Genomic DNA, 16,730 nt, shown 5'->3' with positions numbered 1-16,730 from the left:
TGGAAATTGAGAAATTTGGAAAAAAAATTGAAAACTACTACCATCCCCCTTTTTTGGGCAATAAGTCCAAAACGTGACATTTCTTTATACATTATTTACAAGTAGTGTAAGGGAGGTCTACACATACCAAACATTGTATGTTAACAGTTTATGAATTACCTCCCTTACACTGCTTTTAAATTGTCTTAATTGTCCATTGTCCAGAAAATCCTAGTTTCCCCCCTTTTTCTTGCCCCTAATTCCAAAACATTTTGAGCAATAATATTGTCTGGAAACTAAATGCGTCTTCAGACGAGGCAGTTCTTCTTCTTCTTCTTCTTCATCTTCTTCTACCCTATCTGCATGGTCACCGCATTTAAAAATTTTGTCTATTTTTAAAATTGCGTTATTTAAAATTCTATGTACAGTACTAGTTAAAATTTAAAAATAATAGTAACAGACTTAGAATAGGATAAAACTAAAAATTAGATAAAAACATGAACTTGTATGTACACTATATATTTTAAAATTTTAAAATGGATAAAAATACTAACTTATCAGTTGTTTAAATTTCTCTTAGCAAAAGGAAAGTGATATGAATTACTAATCCGTATTAGTAATGGGTAAATGTATGCACTAGTGTGGTTTCGTAATTAGTTAGTCAGGGGCGTAGCTGCTGTTAGGCACTTTAGGCACGTGCCTACACATAATTTTTTCACAATTTTTTTTTTCATAAAAAAAAAATAATAAACAACGTTGTCTGTAGATGAACACCAGTCTCTCGTTCTTAGTGAATAAAATATTGGATAGTATTGAATGTTTTTTATGATTTTACCTTATATAGAAACTATTAACTAGAACTTTGGTTCAGAATGAGATCATTTCACTTCTATTAACAAAAACTTGAATGAACCTCAACTTAGAAACATGATTTTTTTAATAATTTGTTGTTAGTGTTTAACTAGTTTTCCGCTTTGTCTTCACCGGACTTGCTAATGTTGGTCGTCCGTTTGGCTGTACAGGATGTATAAATACGCAGTCACGTCTGGTCAGAATGGGGACATTAAATCCGATGCCTAATTGTAGAGAGAATGCCACTCTTTGAGGAGTTCGTAGTTGGCCACTGAAAGGCGAAATTTCTGCTCCTATCCAATAGTCCCTCATTTTCCAAATAAACTCATCATAGATACCAGGACTAAATTTAGTATATACGCCAGACGCGCGTTTCGTCTACAAATTTAAAGACTCATCAGTGACGCTCGAATCCAAAAAAAGTTAAAAAGGCCAAATAAAGTACGAAGTTGAAGAGCATTGAGAACCAAAATTCCTAAAAGTTTTGCCAAATACAGCTAAGGTAATCTATGCCTGAAAATGCATGGCATTTTTCAAATTTCCAGACCTTCGTCCTGGACGACACCTATTACAGGACCTAGATCCTTGTAGTAGTCTCAGAGCCAAACAAGTACACAGTTTTTAGAGATTTTATAAAGGAAAACAATCTTTTAATACCACCGTCTTGCTGAAAGACTTTTACTTTTTATCATTATAATGGAAGAGATACCTACCAGATAGATTATTTTTTAGAAAGCAAAAGTGTCATTAGCAATTACTTGACTTTTATACGTGAATCTACAAATATCTCTACTCATGATCCAATACTGACTACTATTCCATGTAATATACAAGCAAATGAGGAAACTAATTCATTAATGTAATTGAGAAATAACAAAATGTAAGCCCAAACTGCGACCACTTATTAATTGCAGAAAGAAATACATTTTGTCCTTAAAATGCGGGAAAATTAAAGATATAATTATATTATTATAATGCTCTGAATACTCTTTTGATCATAAACAGTTTCTGTCCAACTTTCGTAAAATTTCACGGAGAGTCATTCAAAAGACTTTATTCACATTCGGAACCTAAATATTGACGCCGCTTTGTCTCGCTTTTTGGGACATAAATCACAGGCTCGACAAAAATGCAAACAGCATATCGAATCTGAGCAGATAGTGAATTGCTTTAAATATAAGAAAAGTACGTGGAATTCATGGTAGATTCAGACTTTTACAAAAGATTCGAATAAATATATTAAATGATCTATTTGAGTAAATTTAGTCCCTTTTTATTCAAAATTACAATCCATTGAAAAAAAAAGCACAAGGCTGATGTGCTTTTGACCAGTTTTTCTTATTCTATGTCGATTATTTGTTGTACTTTCAAACTGATGATTCAAGTGTACGCCCGGGCGTTTTGACGTAAACGTAGCTACGCGCATGTTCTATAGTTGCTGTAATTATAAAGTGTCAGGGTTGGACATTTTTTATGCTGTATTCTCCCTATTGATTCATTGTCTACTGATATATTTGATGCGGGACTTGTCAGTAAAAAATAGACATGGACAATTCTCGTTTGTTGTATGTTAAGTTAGCATAACCTCACAGATTTCTTGTTGTAAACAAGAAATACGCCGGGCTATTCTATGAAATTTACAATACCAATGAGTCTGAAATCTTATTATTATGACAACGAATTTATGAATGACCGTCGACAAATGGAGACATAAAGGCCATTCTCAGCAGTCAGGTAACTGGTTGCAGTCTGGTCTTGAAACAAGTATTCAATACATCATATATATATCAGTTCGGCGAAACAGACATTCCGGTCAGACATGCAAACCCCCGACCTTAAAAAAATACGCCCGTTTTTTATTCATCATGTACATTTAACGCTAAATAATTCTGTGGGAAATTTTCATTTCAAATAGCAAAATTTTTTATTTAATGCAAAAATCGGAGTCAGATTTTTTTCTCTCTCAGATACCTTAGACTGCCTCCTTAAATCAAATGGTTTGTATCTTAGACTTTAAATCTATCCATGTATCTATTGAGCTGATACTGACTGGGGATCATTATTCAGCTATCATGTTATTCTAAAATAGGCTGGGGCGTTTGGGATAAAACATGTTTTCGTAGGTAAATAATATTGCTGTGTTTTTTTTCTCCATGAGATTGTAATAGAGCATTACTTTCTGATTGATTGAATTGTGAAATAGAAGTCACTTCTCATACGTTTTTGCTCAATCCTGTGTCGCTTTGAAGGTATCATGTTTGTCATCCTCAGACTAAGCAATGTGTTACTGTAATTTGAATTTCAAATGATGACTGAGTGACGCACTGGTCAACTCCACCATAGCGAATCACACGACTTAGACATACTCAATAAATACGTATCTCAGCGAAAAATATCTTTATAAGTAAAGAATTGTCGCATTAAAATTAAGTACACGGGAAATGGCAAAGTTCACGAAGTCTTTTCTGATAAATCATTTTTCCAAAAAAAAAAAAAAAAAAGCCAAGCAAAGGGGGGCGTACGCCCTCTACGACCACCTCTGGATCCGCCACTTGGTCTTCTCGTTTTTAAAATAGTATAGATGATGTATTGTCAAATTCAATTGCAGATGCCAATATTATTTTTTATTTTATTTTTTTGAAAAGGGGGACGTACGTCACTTACGGCCTTACCTAGACCCGCCCATGCAAAATGCTATTGTTCTGCAAACTAAATAAACAAATTGATACTGATGGAAAAAAAATAATCCTCATTTAATTTTTCAAGTGTCTTTGCACCTAAAAAATCACCAATAAAACAGAAGTTGGCGTATTTTTTTCATATGGCTATAGAAAGGTTAAACTTGTGTTTTGAACTTGAACAGATTTTACAATACTGTATTTAGCCAGGCTTCATGGTTCATTAGACAATACCTGACGGCTATTTATTGGGCATTATGATTTCTTTTGTTCTAATTTGTGAACACTTTTATCAAGAGGGAATTTATTTCGAATTACTAGTTTAACTGAGTTGGCTGTTATCACTTTGGTTGGAAAGTCTCTTGCAGAAGGTAGCTTTTATTCTTTCTTTAATGGTAACACGTTAACAAATTAATGGAATAGTAATAGAAGTGTTGCACAAAATGAATGTCAAGTTTATTTTGGTGGCTGTCGAAAAAGTATTTATAAAAAGACAATCCAAAAAGAACATATAAATTTCATGATTCAGTAATCTGCTTTGAATTTGTTACACTACTATATTTTCCCCGACGGGTCTACTCGACTGCACGCCGCATGCATGCTATTTTGTGTAAATCAATTTAAAATAACATACCATATTAATAAATAGAAATGAAAGGAAAGGTCTATAAAGTATTATGTAGTATAAACCATATTTAATGCTTTGCAGGATTGTATAGTTGAGTCTATCAATTTTGTTGTACTGACATCATTTCAGATTGGGAACAACCCCTCAAATGAGGGATAACCTCTCAATGTAATGACTATCCCTATTATGAGGGATACACTTCAAGTGATATAAAATATTTTTTTGTTTTGTAAAAACCACTTAGTACAAATGAGCACATATTAATATTATTTGAGGAAACTATACCCAAAGAACCATAGGTGGATCCAAAGGGGGGGGGGGGCATTTCTTTAGAAAAAATAGGTTGATTATATAGTCACTGAAGCAAGACCCCCCTTAGGACAATCAGCAGGCCCCCCTTATGAAAAGTTCTGGATCTGCCACTAAGAACTCTACATCTATCTGGTATTATATGGTCAAAACATGTCCAAGAATTTTTCCCCTTTTAAGTTAAAAAATCAGTTTTTCTACAACAGTCGCCCCATTGACTGATGGACAGTCCCTAATTTAAGGGATATCTCCACCTGGGGGGTGGCAACCTGTATATACATTTGTGTAGGTCCTGCCAAAACATAAATGATACAACAAAATCATATTTTATGGTCACTATGGAAATGTGCTACACGCACAATATGTGAGGTAAGCTAAGAATTATTTTGAATTAATATAAGCCTTATATGCTCTCTCTATAAAAATGTCAAGCAAGCTATAGTTATAAAATTATAAATTTAACTAATGAAAAGGAACATTAATTACTAAAATGTCAAGGCACAGGCCATCAACAAAAATAACTTTTCAGGAGAACTAGATAAGTTTATTTTACATGACTTCATGAGAGAAAGTTTTAAACATTTTCCTTGTTTAATTTGGTGCAATGAAAGACCAAGTGTATTTCATCTTTTACTTCACCTAATCCACACTGGAAAATAAAAAAAGAATGAAATTTCAGCATGAACATTTCAAAGAATTAAGTCTGTCAATAAACCAATAAGTTAAAAATTCTTGCCTTATTAAAACTCAAATTATTTTATATTTAACAAAAGTAAACACTTTCCCGAAAAAAAAGTCTTTTTGTCTGATAATAAAAAGAAACCTGCGTCTTCAAATTATAAAACCAAAATTTTAATCAGACTGATAATGTGATATCTATAAAGTGCTTTGTGGAAGACCACAATTTGGCACAATAAGCACTGACACCTCCCAATAATTTGGAAGATTTTTCAATGTCTTGATGACAATTTAACATGGATGAAGAACGAATCCAAATGATGATGGCAGTGCAATGCATTGGAGTGGTACTGCAATGATACTATTATGTTCTAATTGGTAACCTCAACCGAACATAAAACATTTATCAATATAATACAAAACTCTCACATGGGAGTAGCCACTTGCAAAAGTCAAGTGCATTTTTATTCAGGTAATAAGTACACGAAATTCATTTTATATCAATGAGAATTATGAAAATTGTGTTTTCTCTAACTAGCACTGCAACTTCAATATTTTCGACTCTTCTTGGACTATCAACCTGTAAATAAATAATTTTCATAATTAATTATTTGGAAAAAAGCATCTAGAGCACTTGACTGCAATGACTCGAATGACTAAATTTAACTACTATCAAACCACCCGTGCATGAAATTCTTCCTGCATACTTTATATATCCAATCAAACAGAACTTTCTATAAATAGCATAAACACATGCTCCTTACCAAACAAAACAAACTAGCATCGATATATGTACAACTTTGATAAATATAATTATATTTGTTAACTATTTTATGCGCCACCTACAATAAAAGAGGGGCATTATGATTTCTGGTCTGTGCCTCCGTTTTAGTTCGTCCAATTGTTCGTTCATTAGTCTTGTCAAATTGTTCATCCGTCTGTTCGCTTGTCGGTCTATTCGTCCATCCGTCCATCTGTCCCACTTCAGGTTAAAGTTTTGGTCAAGGTAGTTTTTGATGGAGTTGAAGTCCAATCAACTAATGAAACTTACTACTCATGTTCCCCTTGATATTATATTTAATGCCAAATTAAAGTTTTGATCCCTAGTTCACCGTCCACTGAAGATGGAAAATGATAGTACGAGTGGGGCATCCGTGTACTTTGGACACATTCTTGTTTTTGTCGAGCCTGTGACTTTTGTTGCACAAAGCTCGTCAAAGGGATAGTGATCTGGCGGCCATGTTAGCTAACTTCTTTAAAGCTTTATGTTTTAGAAGGTGGAAGACCTGGATGCTTCATACCTTGTAGATGGATGCCTAATGTTACAAAGTTTCTGTCAGTCACATGTCCAATGTCTTTGACCTGTTTATGTTTATGGTTCAGTAACTACTTGAAAAAAAAAATTAAGATTTTTTGTAATGTTAAATAATTCTCTCTTATTATAAGTAATAGGATAATTATATTTGGCATGTGAGTACCTTGCAAGGTTCTCATGTCCGTCAGACAGTTTTCACTTGACCTTGACCTCATTTCATGGTTCAGTTAACAATGAAGTTTTCATGGTCAAGTTCATATCTCAGATACTATAAGCAATAGGTCTAGCATATTCAGTGTATGAAAGGACTGTAAGGTGTACATGTCCAACTGGCAGGTAACATCTGACCTTGACCTCATTTTCATGGTTCAGTGGTTATAGTTAAGTTTTTGTGTTGTTGGTCTGTTTTTCTAATACTGTATGCAATATGTCTACTATATTTTGTGTATGGAACAATTGTAAGGTGTACATGTCTAGCTAACAGGTGTCATATGACCTTGTCCTCATTTTCATTGTCCAGTGATCAAAGTTAAGTTTTTCAGTTTTGGTCTTTTTTTTGTAATACTATATGCAATAGGTCAACTATATTTGGTGTATGGAAATATTTCATGATCTATATGTCAGTCCAACATGTTTTATTTGACCTTGACCTCATTTTCACAGTTCATTGCTCATTGCTAAGTTTTTGTGTTTTGGTCTGTTTTTCCTTAACTATAAACAATAGGTCAATTATATTTCTTGTATGGAGAATCGTTAGCTGTACATTCCTGCCTGGCATGGTACCTGACCTTGACCTCATTTTCATGGTCCATTGCTCATTGTTAAGTTTTTGTGTTTTGGTCTGATTTTCTTAAACTTTATATAAGCAATGGGTCAACTATATTTGTTGTATGGAAGAATTGTTAGCTGTACATGTCTATCTGGCATGATTCATCTGACCTTGACCTCATTTTCATGGTTCTTTGGTCAATGTTTAGTTTTCTTGGTTAATGTTAAGTTTATGTAACAGTTGTAATAAAGCTTTATATTTAGGACTATCAAAATAAATTTATATCAGTGATTAGTAAAGAAGGCCAGACATTTCAGCATGTGCACTCTTGTTAATCTTTTAAAAGTTTTTTCCCTCCATACTTTAATTTATATTGTTAGTATCATTACAAAGTTATAAAGCACGAAATTTGATAAGAAAGTGTTTGTGGTAATTGAAATAGCACATCAATCCAACTGAACAATGTATTAAATCTTTTAAAAATAATTTGTATGATTGTCAATGAGACAAACTTTCACCAGAGACCAAATTTGTTGAGGTTTGTAACCAATACAGTTCACACACAGTACATGGCCTGCAACACAGAGCGTAGTTGGATCCAGGGGGGGGGGGGGCAGCCCCCCCCCTTTTTGTGGGAAAAATTTGGTTGATTATATAGGAAATCACTGAAGCATGACTGGAGCAGCTCTGTGGGTTGAAAACCCTTGCTTTAACATTAACTTATTGAGAGATTAGTAGGTGGCATAAAATGTTTTTCATAGATTTTATTTTTTTAATATGTCAAAAATAATATCATTTGCTAGTAAAATATAATGAAATGAAATTTTGAAAAAAAAACAACAAACTTTCGCTCTGTTGCTACCCTTTTTTTTTATAAGTGTCAGAAGAACTAGAAATTAATTGGTTGAGGCCTTAAGGTGGTACCTAACACTACAGGGAGATAACTCTGTAAAGTCAGCTAAACGTTTTAATTTCGTTGTGTTGTAAAAGGAATATTAAGCTTCTCAATGATCAAAATTGGTGTTTGTCAAACTGCTATATAACCAGTGTAATTTTTCTGACAAAACGGTTGGTTCAAAATTTTTGAATTTTTTATATTTTTGTAAAAGGGTCAAAGTAAGTACTTTGACAAAATTTTATGAAAATTAAACGAACCAAATTCATTTTAGTGCAAGTGTTGGGTACCACCTTAAGCTTATTATGTTTTCTAAAGGTTTCGTTACTTGAGTGATATTAAGGTCATCTTTCATTGTAATATTACTTCCTGAAAATTGTGAATTATGGGCCATGAATGACTGTTTACTCATATTTATTAATGTCTTTTAGCTGTATGCAGGGTCTGAACACTTTACATTGGCTTGTGATGAACAGAAGGTTGATTGAAATACCACATCCTCCAGACATATTGTCATTACGCAGGCTGTCTTATAGTTGTGAATTTCTGTATCATTTGGTCTCATGTGGAGAGTTGTCTCATCATACCCAATTTTTAACCAGATTTTTGTGACAAAAATGTCGGTTATTGATTTGGGGATGTACAGCGGGCGGGCGGGCAGTCGGGCGGGCGGCTATCAAATGTTGTCCGTTCATTAACTCATGAACCATTCAAACAAAGCTTTTAAAATGTTAATATGTTGTTACTGACAACTAAATGAAGGTCAAGTTCAATAATGGCGATTTTGACTTTTACCGTTCAGGAGTTATGGTTCTTGAAAGATTGAAAAATGGAGTTTCCAGTCGTGTCCGTGCATTTACGCATGAACTGTTCTACCTAAGCTTCCCAAATTTTAATATGTTGTTACTGATGACAAAATGGAGGTCAAGTTCAATAATGGCGATTTTGACTTTTACCGTTCAGGAGTTATGGTTCTTGAAAGATTGAAAAATGGTGTTTCCAGTTATGTCCATCCATTTAAGCATGAACTGTTTTACCAAAGCTTCCCAAATTTTATTATGTTGTTACTGATGACAAAATAGAGGTCAAGTTCAATAATGACGATTTTGACTTTTACTGTTCAGGAGTTATGGTTCTTGAAAGATTGAAAAATGGTGTTTCCAGTCATGTCCGTTCATTTTCTCATGAACCATTCAACCAAAGCTTTTGAAATTTTTATATGTTGTTACTGATGGCAAATTAGAGGTCAAGTTCAATAATGTCGATTTTGACTTTTACCGTTCAGGAGTTATGGTTCTTGAAAGATTGTGAAATGGCGTTTCCATTCACGTTGTTGCATTTACTCATGAACCATTCAATCTAATATTATAAGCTTTTCAAATTTTAAGATGTTGATACTGATGACAAAATGGAGGTCAAATTTGATATTGACGATTTTAACTTTCACCATTCATCAGTAATGGTTCTTGTGATATTGCCAGGACACAAATAAATATTAATAAATCCGGTTTGCTGTCGTTGTGACAGCCTCTTGTTTTATTTTCATATGCCTTTTTACGGGATGTATTATGGTATACATTGTCCAATAATAACTCCAAAATGCTTTAACCAATTTGCATTAAAACTTTGATGAAATATTTTTAATATCTATTGACGTAAACTCCCTTAAAGTTTCAATTTTTATAAATTTTAAATTTTGTGTTATAAGTCATGAGATTTTATTCATAAGAAATTGGGGATTTCCCGTTTTCCAGACAATAACACAGTAACAAGTGCTTTGAAAGTTTTCATGAAACTTTGGTGACTGGTTTCTAACTATTAAATTAAACCTCCTTTAACTCTTTTTATTTATAAATTTATAACATTAAGGACTTATGGGACTTTATTCTTTAAAAAGCGTCCAGCATATCATGCGCTCGTGGCAGTCAGCTTTTAATTATCTAATCATTGACAATTTGGAAACCTTTTTTCTCTAATTTTTGTGCTATTTTCACATTTCCTGACAGGTGTGAGAAAAATATTTCTCCTCACTAGTGAAAAATTTGTTCTTAGCATAAATTTAATTATAACATCTAAATGTTTTGTTTTCTTCTGAATTTTCCTATTGTGACGTCATGAAAAAAGGCAACAATGCCTGGTGACATCGCATATAAAGAACACAAGTTTCTGAAAATCTTTGAAAAAGAAGGATAAAAATCATTAAAGAAACAGATTCCGACACTATAACTCGTGTATTACGATATTTCTCCACTCTCGACAGTTAAATTTTAGTTATTTAAAGAGCTCGGCAATCCTCGCACTTTAAATAATAAAATTTAACTGTCTCGAGTGGAGAAGTATCGTAATACACTTGTTGCAGTGTAGGAATCTATATCTCTAATGAAGACTAACTGAACGAAAGAAAAGTTTCTGATTGTCAATTTGGATATCTTCATATTACTTTGATTTAAGTATATTTTAATTTCAATTTACTAACTGTTGTCTCATAAATATAAGAATTCTTTTATTTTGTATTACAGACCCCTGGATGAGCCCAGATGAAAGTTCAGTCCTACACCTGAAGGAAGACGGTTTCATTTTAGTTGCCAGATAATGATGATGTAAGTATTTGCTCATTACAATTGTATTTGAAACTTTGTTAAAATTTGTTAGATAATAAAAAATAGTTTTCAAATTAGTTGGAGAAACAGCTTGAAAAATCATTACAAATTAGTCCAAAATCTCTTTATACAGTAATAAAAGTCAGCTATACTGTGTGATACGTTTTCAGATTCATCACTCAACAACTTCCTGTTTAACAAACACTTGCATATTTTTACGGCGGGGGTATCATCAGTGACCAGTAGCTCATAGTTTCACTTGTTCTGTCATCTGTAATTATAATGTACTATGTATAATTGATGCTCCTGTAGCACAGTTACTGCGTCTGAATTTGTTTAATAAAGAATGATATTAATGTATTGTGATTGTCTCGGGGGGGCCACTTCAAACTTTTTTTGGTAGGGGTGAGCAGCTGAGACATCAAGTACCCCACCCTTTTCATATATTTTGTTTATCAAAAATATATACCTTGTCATATATTAATTAACAAAAAACAGACCTATAGATATATTTCAATATTTTCCAATATTTTCCCCGCTCATCATCTTGTAAATAGTCGCAATAATATCACCTTCTTTTCCAATAAATTCATCACATCTTAAACACTTTCACTTGTTTTACATCTTTCATTATAAAGATATTTCAATTCCAAATTACAATACATATAAAAGACGTTTGGTCAGATCATAGATGTGTATTACATCTGTGGTCAGATAAATGTAATATCACCCCAGAGCATGCAGAGTGTAACACCTTCACTGATTTTAACATGTTAAAATATTAATTTAAAACTGATAAAAAGTTTCATTGCCGTTCCCTCTTAAAGGACACTGTCACAATGGAATTTCTTTAAATAATTGTTATCATGTTTTATGTATACAAACCCTTGAATGTTAATTAGGTGCAAATGTCAAAATAGTTGGATTTATTGCATCTATCACTGGCATCAGTGGAAATACCATATCAGAATAAATCGAGTTTAATTGGTTTGACAAATAACTGATGCATTTACGACTGTGGTTTAACCGCATCAAAAATAAATACGGACATCTGATTAGTTTCAGATACTTATGATATAATCAAGCAAGTGATAATATCAACCTATTGGTATATTTCATCTGAATTTCTCACCCTTTTCATATATCGCAGATATATATCATATACCCCGAGGTAATTGTAAATAAACAACTTGTCCTAGAATTTAGGATTTGACATAAACCAATGCTTTCACATTCATTTCTAGATTAATTTCAACATCAAATAGTCTCTAAACAATGACAATTTAGAAATCTTTTCTCTTAGTGCTACTAAAATTATCTGAATGCAAGAAATTTTCTGATTGTCAATATTTTTTGAAAGTAATTTGAAAAATATGACTTGATTAAGATGGTTTGAAATTCAGTTGATACTTGAATCATTTTTGTTCAAAAAAGCGAGACATAGCAATCCTACATTCCGTCGTTGATGGCATCATCCACAAACATTCACTCTGTGGTTAAAGTTTTTGTCGAGCATGACATAGGGATAGTGATCTGGTGGCAGGGGGCATTAGCTATAACTTCTTAAAAGCTTTATATTTTAGAAGGGGGAAGACCTGGATGTTTCATACTTTGTATATGGATGCCTCATGTTATGAATTTTTTATCAGTCACATATGTCCAATGTCCTTGACCTCATTATCATGGTTCAGTGACTACTTTTTTGTAAATTCTCCCTTATATGTAATGAGATACCAGTAACTATATTTGGAATGTGCGTACCTTGCAAGGTCCTCATGCCTGTCAGACAGTTATCACTTGACCTTGACCTCATTTCATGGAACAGTGAGCAAGGTTTAGTTTTGCCGGTCAAGTCCATATCTCAGATACTATACGCAATTATAGGTCTAGTATATTCAGTGTACGGAAGGACTGTAAGGTGTACATGTCCAACTGGCAGGTGTCATCTGATGTTCTGACCTTGACCTCATTTTCATGGTTCAGTGGTTATAGTTAAGTTTTTGTGTTTTAGTCTGTTTTTCTTATACTGTATGCAATAGGTCTACTGTATTTGGTGTATAGAATAATTGTAAGGTGTACACTGTCTAGCTGGCAGGTGTCATATGACCTTGACTTCATTTGTGTTCAGTGGTCAAAGTTAAGTTTTTGAGTTTTGGTCTTTTTTTCTAATAATATATGCAATAGGTATATTTGGTGTATTTGAAATATTTTATGATCAATATGTCAGTCTTGTAGGTTTTATTTGACCTTGACCTCATGTTCACAGTTCATTGCTCATTGTTTAGTTTTTGTGTTTTAGTCTGTTTTTCTTTAACTATAAGTAATAGGTCAATTAAATTTATTTTATGGAAGAATTGTTAGCTGTACATGCCTGCCTGTCATGTTTCATCTGACCTTGACCTTATTTTTATGGTTCATTGGTCAATGTCTAGTTTTCTTGGTTAAAGTTAAGTTTATGTGATAGTTGTAATAAAGCTTAATATTAAGGACTGTCAACATAATATTATTAAATGATTACTAAAGAAGGCGAGACATTTCAGGGTGTGCACTCTTGTTGAAATTTTAACAACTTTCTTAAACTACCCTGGATTTTTACCAAACTTGGACAGAAGCTTGTTTATGATCATAAGATAGTATCCAGATGTAAATTTTGTTTTTCCGCATTTTACTTACAAATGGACTTTATCTAACATTACATACAGTCTGCAAATAAATTTTTTTTTTAAAACTTATTATATATATATTCATTAGATTTATAAAATATCCTGGATTTTTACCAAACTTAGACAGAAGCTTCTTACAATCAAAAGATAGTATTGAGAAAATATTTAAAAGAAAATTTCCCTGATTTGTGTTTAGCCTTCGATTTACAGAAAATATTAGGTGAGACACAGGGTTCCACTTACAATTTTTTTTATATATTTTGAAAGAAAGAAAAAAGCTAAAGAAGCTAATTTTTTACAAGTTTTATATTTTGTTTGATATTTTTGAACTTGTTTTGTTTTTGTTTCCGATTCAAGCACCAGGTAATTAATAATAATGTTTATCTATTTCCTTTTATATGGTTTCATGTGTATGGTTGTTTTCTTCCTTTATCTTCAGAAAATATTTCTGTCTAATTTTTTTCCTTAGCTGTTGTGTTGTTTCGCAAGATGTCTCTTAGATATTTGGAGTATGATATTGTACAGTTTGTACACTTTTGTAACTACTATTGCGTAACCAAATACTTTTCCATGTAAGAGTTATCTCCCCGAACACTGTTTCTCTTGTTAATTCGAAAACATTGCAACTGTATAAGAAACCGACAAACTTATTTTTCATATTTGCTCGTTACATCCTCAGGATTTTTCGTTTCATTTTGACCAAAGCCGTATAAAGATTCTATATGAGAGTTATTTCCCCTTTTGCATTTGATATAAGTGAAATGTATTTTGGAATTAGAAAACCATAAGTGATAGAGGCCTAGGGTCATTTGATTTTTAAGATCCTTGGTCCATAAAAATGAATATGAAGTCAAGGTCATGTTCAAAATTTTGATTTTGGCTTGTTATCAATAACTTTCAGAAATCTTAGTTATAAGATATCAACAAAACATTTTTAAGAATTATTAGTTGCGACATGTCCTAATACGTAAACTTGAGTTGATAGGGTACTGTCCTTTAATGAGAGTTTTCTCCCCTATAATATCTAAAATTACAGGTCTGGTTATATTTATCTCATTTATCATATATAATCAAAACATAGGGTCTTTTGATTTGAGGCCCTTGTTTCGGACCTTCTTACGTTCTATAATTTGACCTTTGCTTTTTATAACTCATGTGTATACATAATAAAGTCATGGGACTTTTTGCATTAGCTTGTAATCCATTTATCCTTGAAAAAAAACAACTGTAAGTGACCTTTTCTAAACTGGAAGTATAACTATTTTTTTCACTTAATGTAAAGTATATAGAACCATATATTTTTGAAATCAGTGTCAAGTAAACTATCAAACAATACCGGAAGTGACATTTTTCAAATTAAAAATAATCTCTCTTTTTTTATATTTTTTTTGTATAGAAACCATATATTTTTGGAATCGGGGTACAATAAACTGGAATCGACATTCATAATCAAATTTTAATATTTTAAAATTATCCTTATTTGTGGAAAGACCTTCAATTGTTCTCTCAATAATTGGTTTTTAATTTTCTTTATATTTTCTATAGCCTATAGAAAATATATAGTATAGGTAACTTCAAAGATTTGAAAGTGATGTATGTTTATCTATTTCATTTTATATGTTTTGATGTTTATCTGTTTCATTTTATATGTTTTCATATTTATGGTGTTTTTTTCTTTCCATTTTCTATAGGTTACTTCAAATAATTGAAAGTGAAGTATGGTAATCTATTTCATTTTATGTTTTAGATTACGTCCAGGATCAGACAGTGAGGTAAGTTTTGATAGGATTGTGTGCATGTTTGTATGTCTTTTGTCCAAGTTTCCTCTAGGTGCTGTCAAAGGATCCAAGGGAAAGGTATGTTAAGATAAGATTGTGTTTTTGTATGTATTTTTGTCCAAGTTTCCTCTAGGTGGCATCAAAGGATTCAAGGGAAAGGTATGTTAAGATAAGATTGTGTTTTTGTATGCCTTTTTCTCCAAATTTCCTCTAGGTGGCGTCAAAGGATCCAAGGGAAAGGTATGTTAAGATAAGATTGTGTTTTTGTATGTATTTTTGTCCAAGTTTCCTCTAGGTGCTGTCAAAGGATCCAAGGGAAAGGTATGTTAAGATAAGATTGTGTTTTTGTATGCCTTTTTCTCCAAATTTCCTCTAGGCGCAGTCAAAGGATCCAACGGAAAGGTATGTTAAGATAAGATTGTGTTTTTGTATGTATTTTTCTCCAAATTTCCTCTAGGTGGCGTCAAAGGATCCAAGGGAAAGGTATGTTAAGATAAGATTGTGTTTTTGTATGTATTTTTGTCCAAGTTTCTTCTAGGTGCCGTCAAAGGATCCAAAGGAAAGGTATGTTAAGATAAGATTGTGTTTTTGTATGTATTTTTGTCCAAATTTCCTCTAGGTGGCGTCAAAGGATCCAAGGGAAAGGTATGTTAAGATAAGATTGTGTTTTTGTATGTATTTTTGTCCAAGTTTCCTCTAGGTGCTGTCAAAGGATCCAAGGGAAAGGTATGTTAAGATAAGATTGTGTTTTTGTATGCCTTTTTCTCCAAATTTCCTCTAGGTGGCGTCAAAGGATCCAAGGGAAAGGTATGTTAAGATAAGATTGTGTTTTTGTATGTATTTTTGTCCAAATTTCCTCTAGGTGGCGTCAAAGGATCCAAGGGAAAGGTATGTTAAGATAAGATTGTGTTTTTGTATGTATTTTTGTCCAAGTTTCTTCTAGGTGCCGTCAAAGGATCCAAAGGAAAGGTATGTTAAGATAAGATTGTGTTTTTGTATGTATTTTTGTCCAAATTTCCTCTAGGTGGCGTCAAAGGATCCAAGGGAAAGGTATGTTAAGATAAGATTGTGTTTTTGTATGCCTTTTTCTCCAAATTTCCTCTAGGTGCCGTCAAAGGATCCAAGGGAAAGGTATGTTAAGATAAGATTGTGTTTTTGTATGTATTTTTGTCCAAATTTCCTCTAGGTGGCGTCAAAGGATCCAAGGGAAAGGTATGTTAAGATAAGATTGTGTTTTTGTATGTATTTTTGTCCAAGTTTCCTCTAGGTGCCGTCAAAGGATCCAAGGGAAAGGTATGTTAAGATAAGATTGTGTTTTTGTATGTATTTTTGTCCAAGTTTCCTCTAGGTGCCGTCAAAGGATCCAACGGAAAGGTATGTTAAGATAAGATTGTGTTTTTGTATGCCTTTTTCTCCAAATTTCCTCTAGGTGGTGTCAAAGGATCCAAGGGAAAGGTATGTTAAGATAAGATTGTGTTTTTGTATGTATTTTTGTCCAAGTTTCCTCTAGGTGCCATCAAAGGATCCAAGGGAAAGGTATGTTAAGATAAGATTGTGTTTTTGTATGTATTTTTGTCCAAGTTTCC

The 16,730-nt window shown here is 32.7% G+C and overlaps 1 long non-coding RNA gene across 1 annotated transcript; it reads left to right on the top strand.

Annotated features, from left to right (window-relative positions):
• The first annotated feature begins 3,649 nt into the window (after positions 1-3,649).
• On the top strand, positions 3,650-16,730 carry LOC139519837 (uncharacterized). Its single transcript, XR_011663694.1, has 3 exons — positions 3,650-3,880; positions 10,623-10,703; positions 15,114-16,730. It is a non-coding gene; the product is annotated as an uncharacterized lncRNA (long non-coding RNA).

This window comes from Mytilus edulis, chromosome 4 (assembly GCF_963676685.1).
Source record: "Mytilus edulis chromosome 4, xbMytEdul2.2, whole genome shotgun sequence".
Taxonomy (NCBI): domain Eukaryota; kingdom Metazoa; phylum Mollusca; class Bivalvia; order Mytilida; family Mytilidae; genus Mytilus; species Mytilus edulis.
This window is presented reverse-complemented; position numbering and strand designations above follow the sequence as displayed.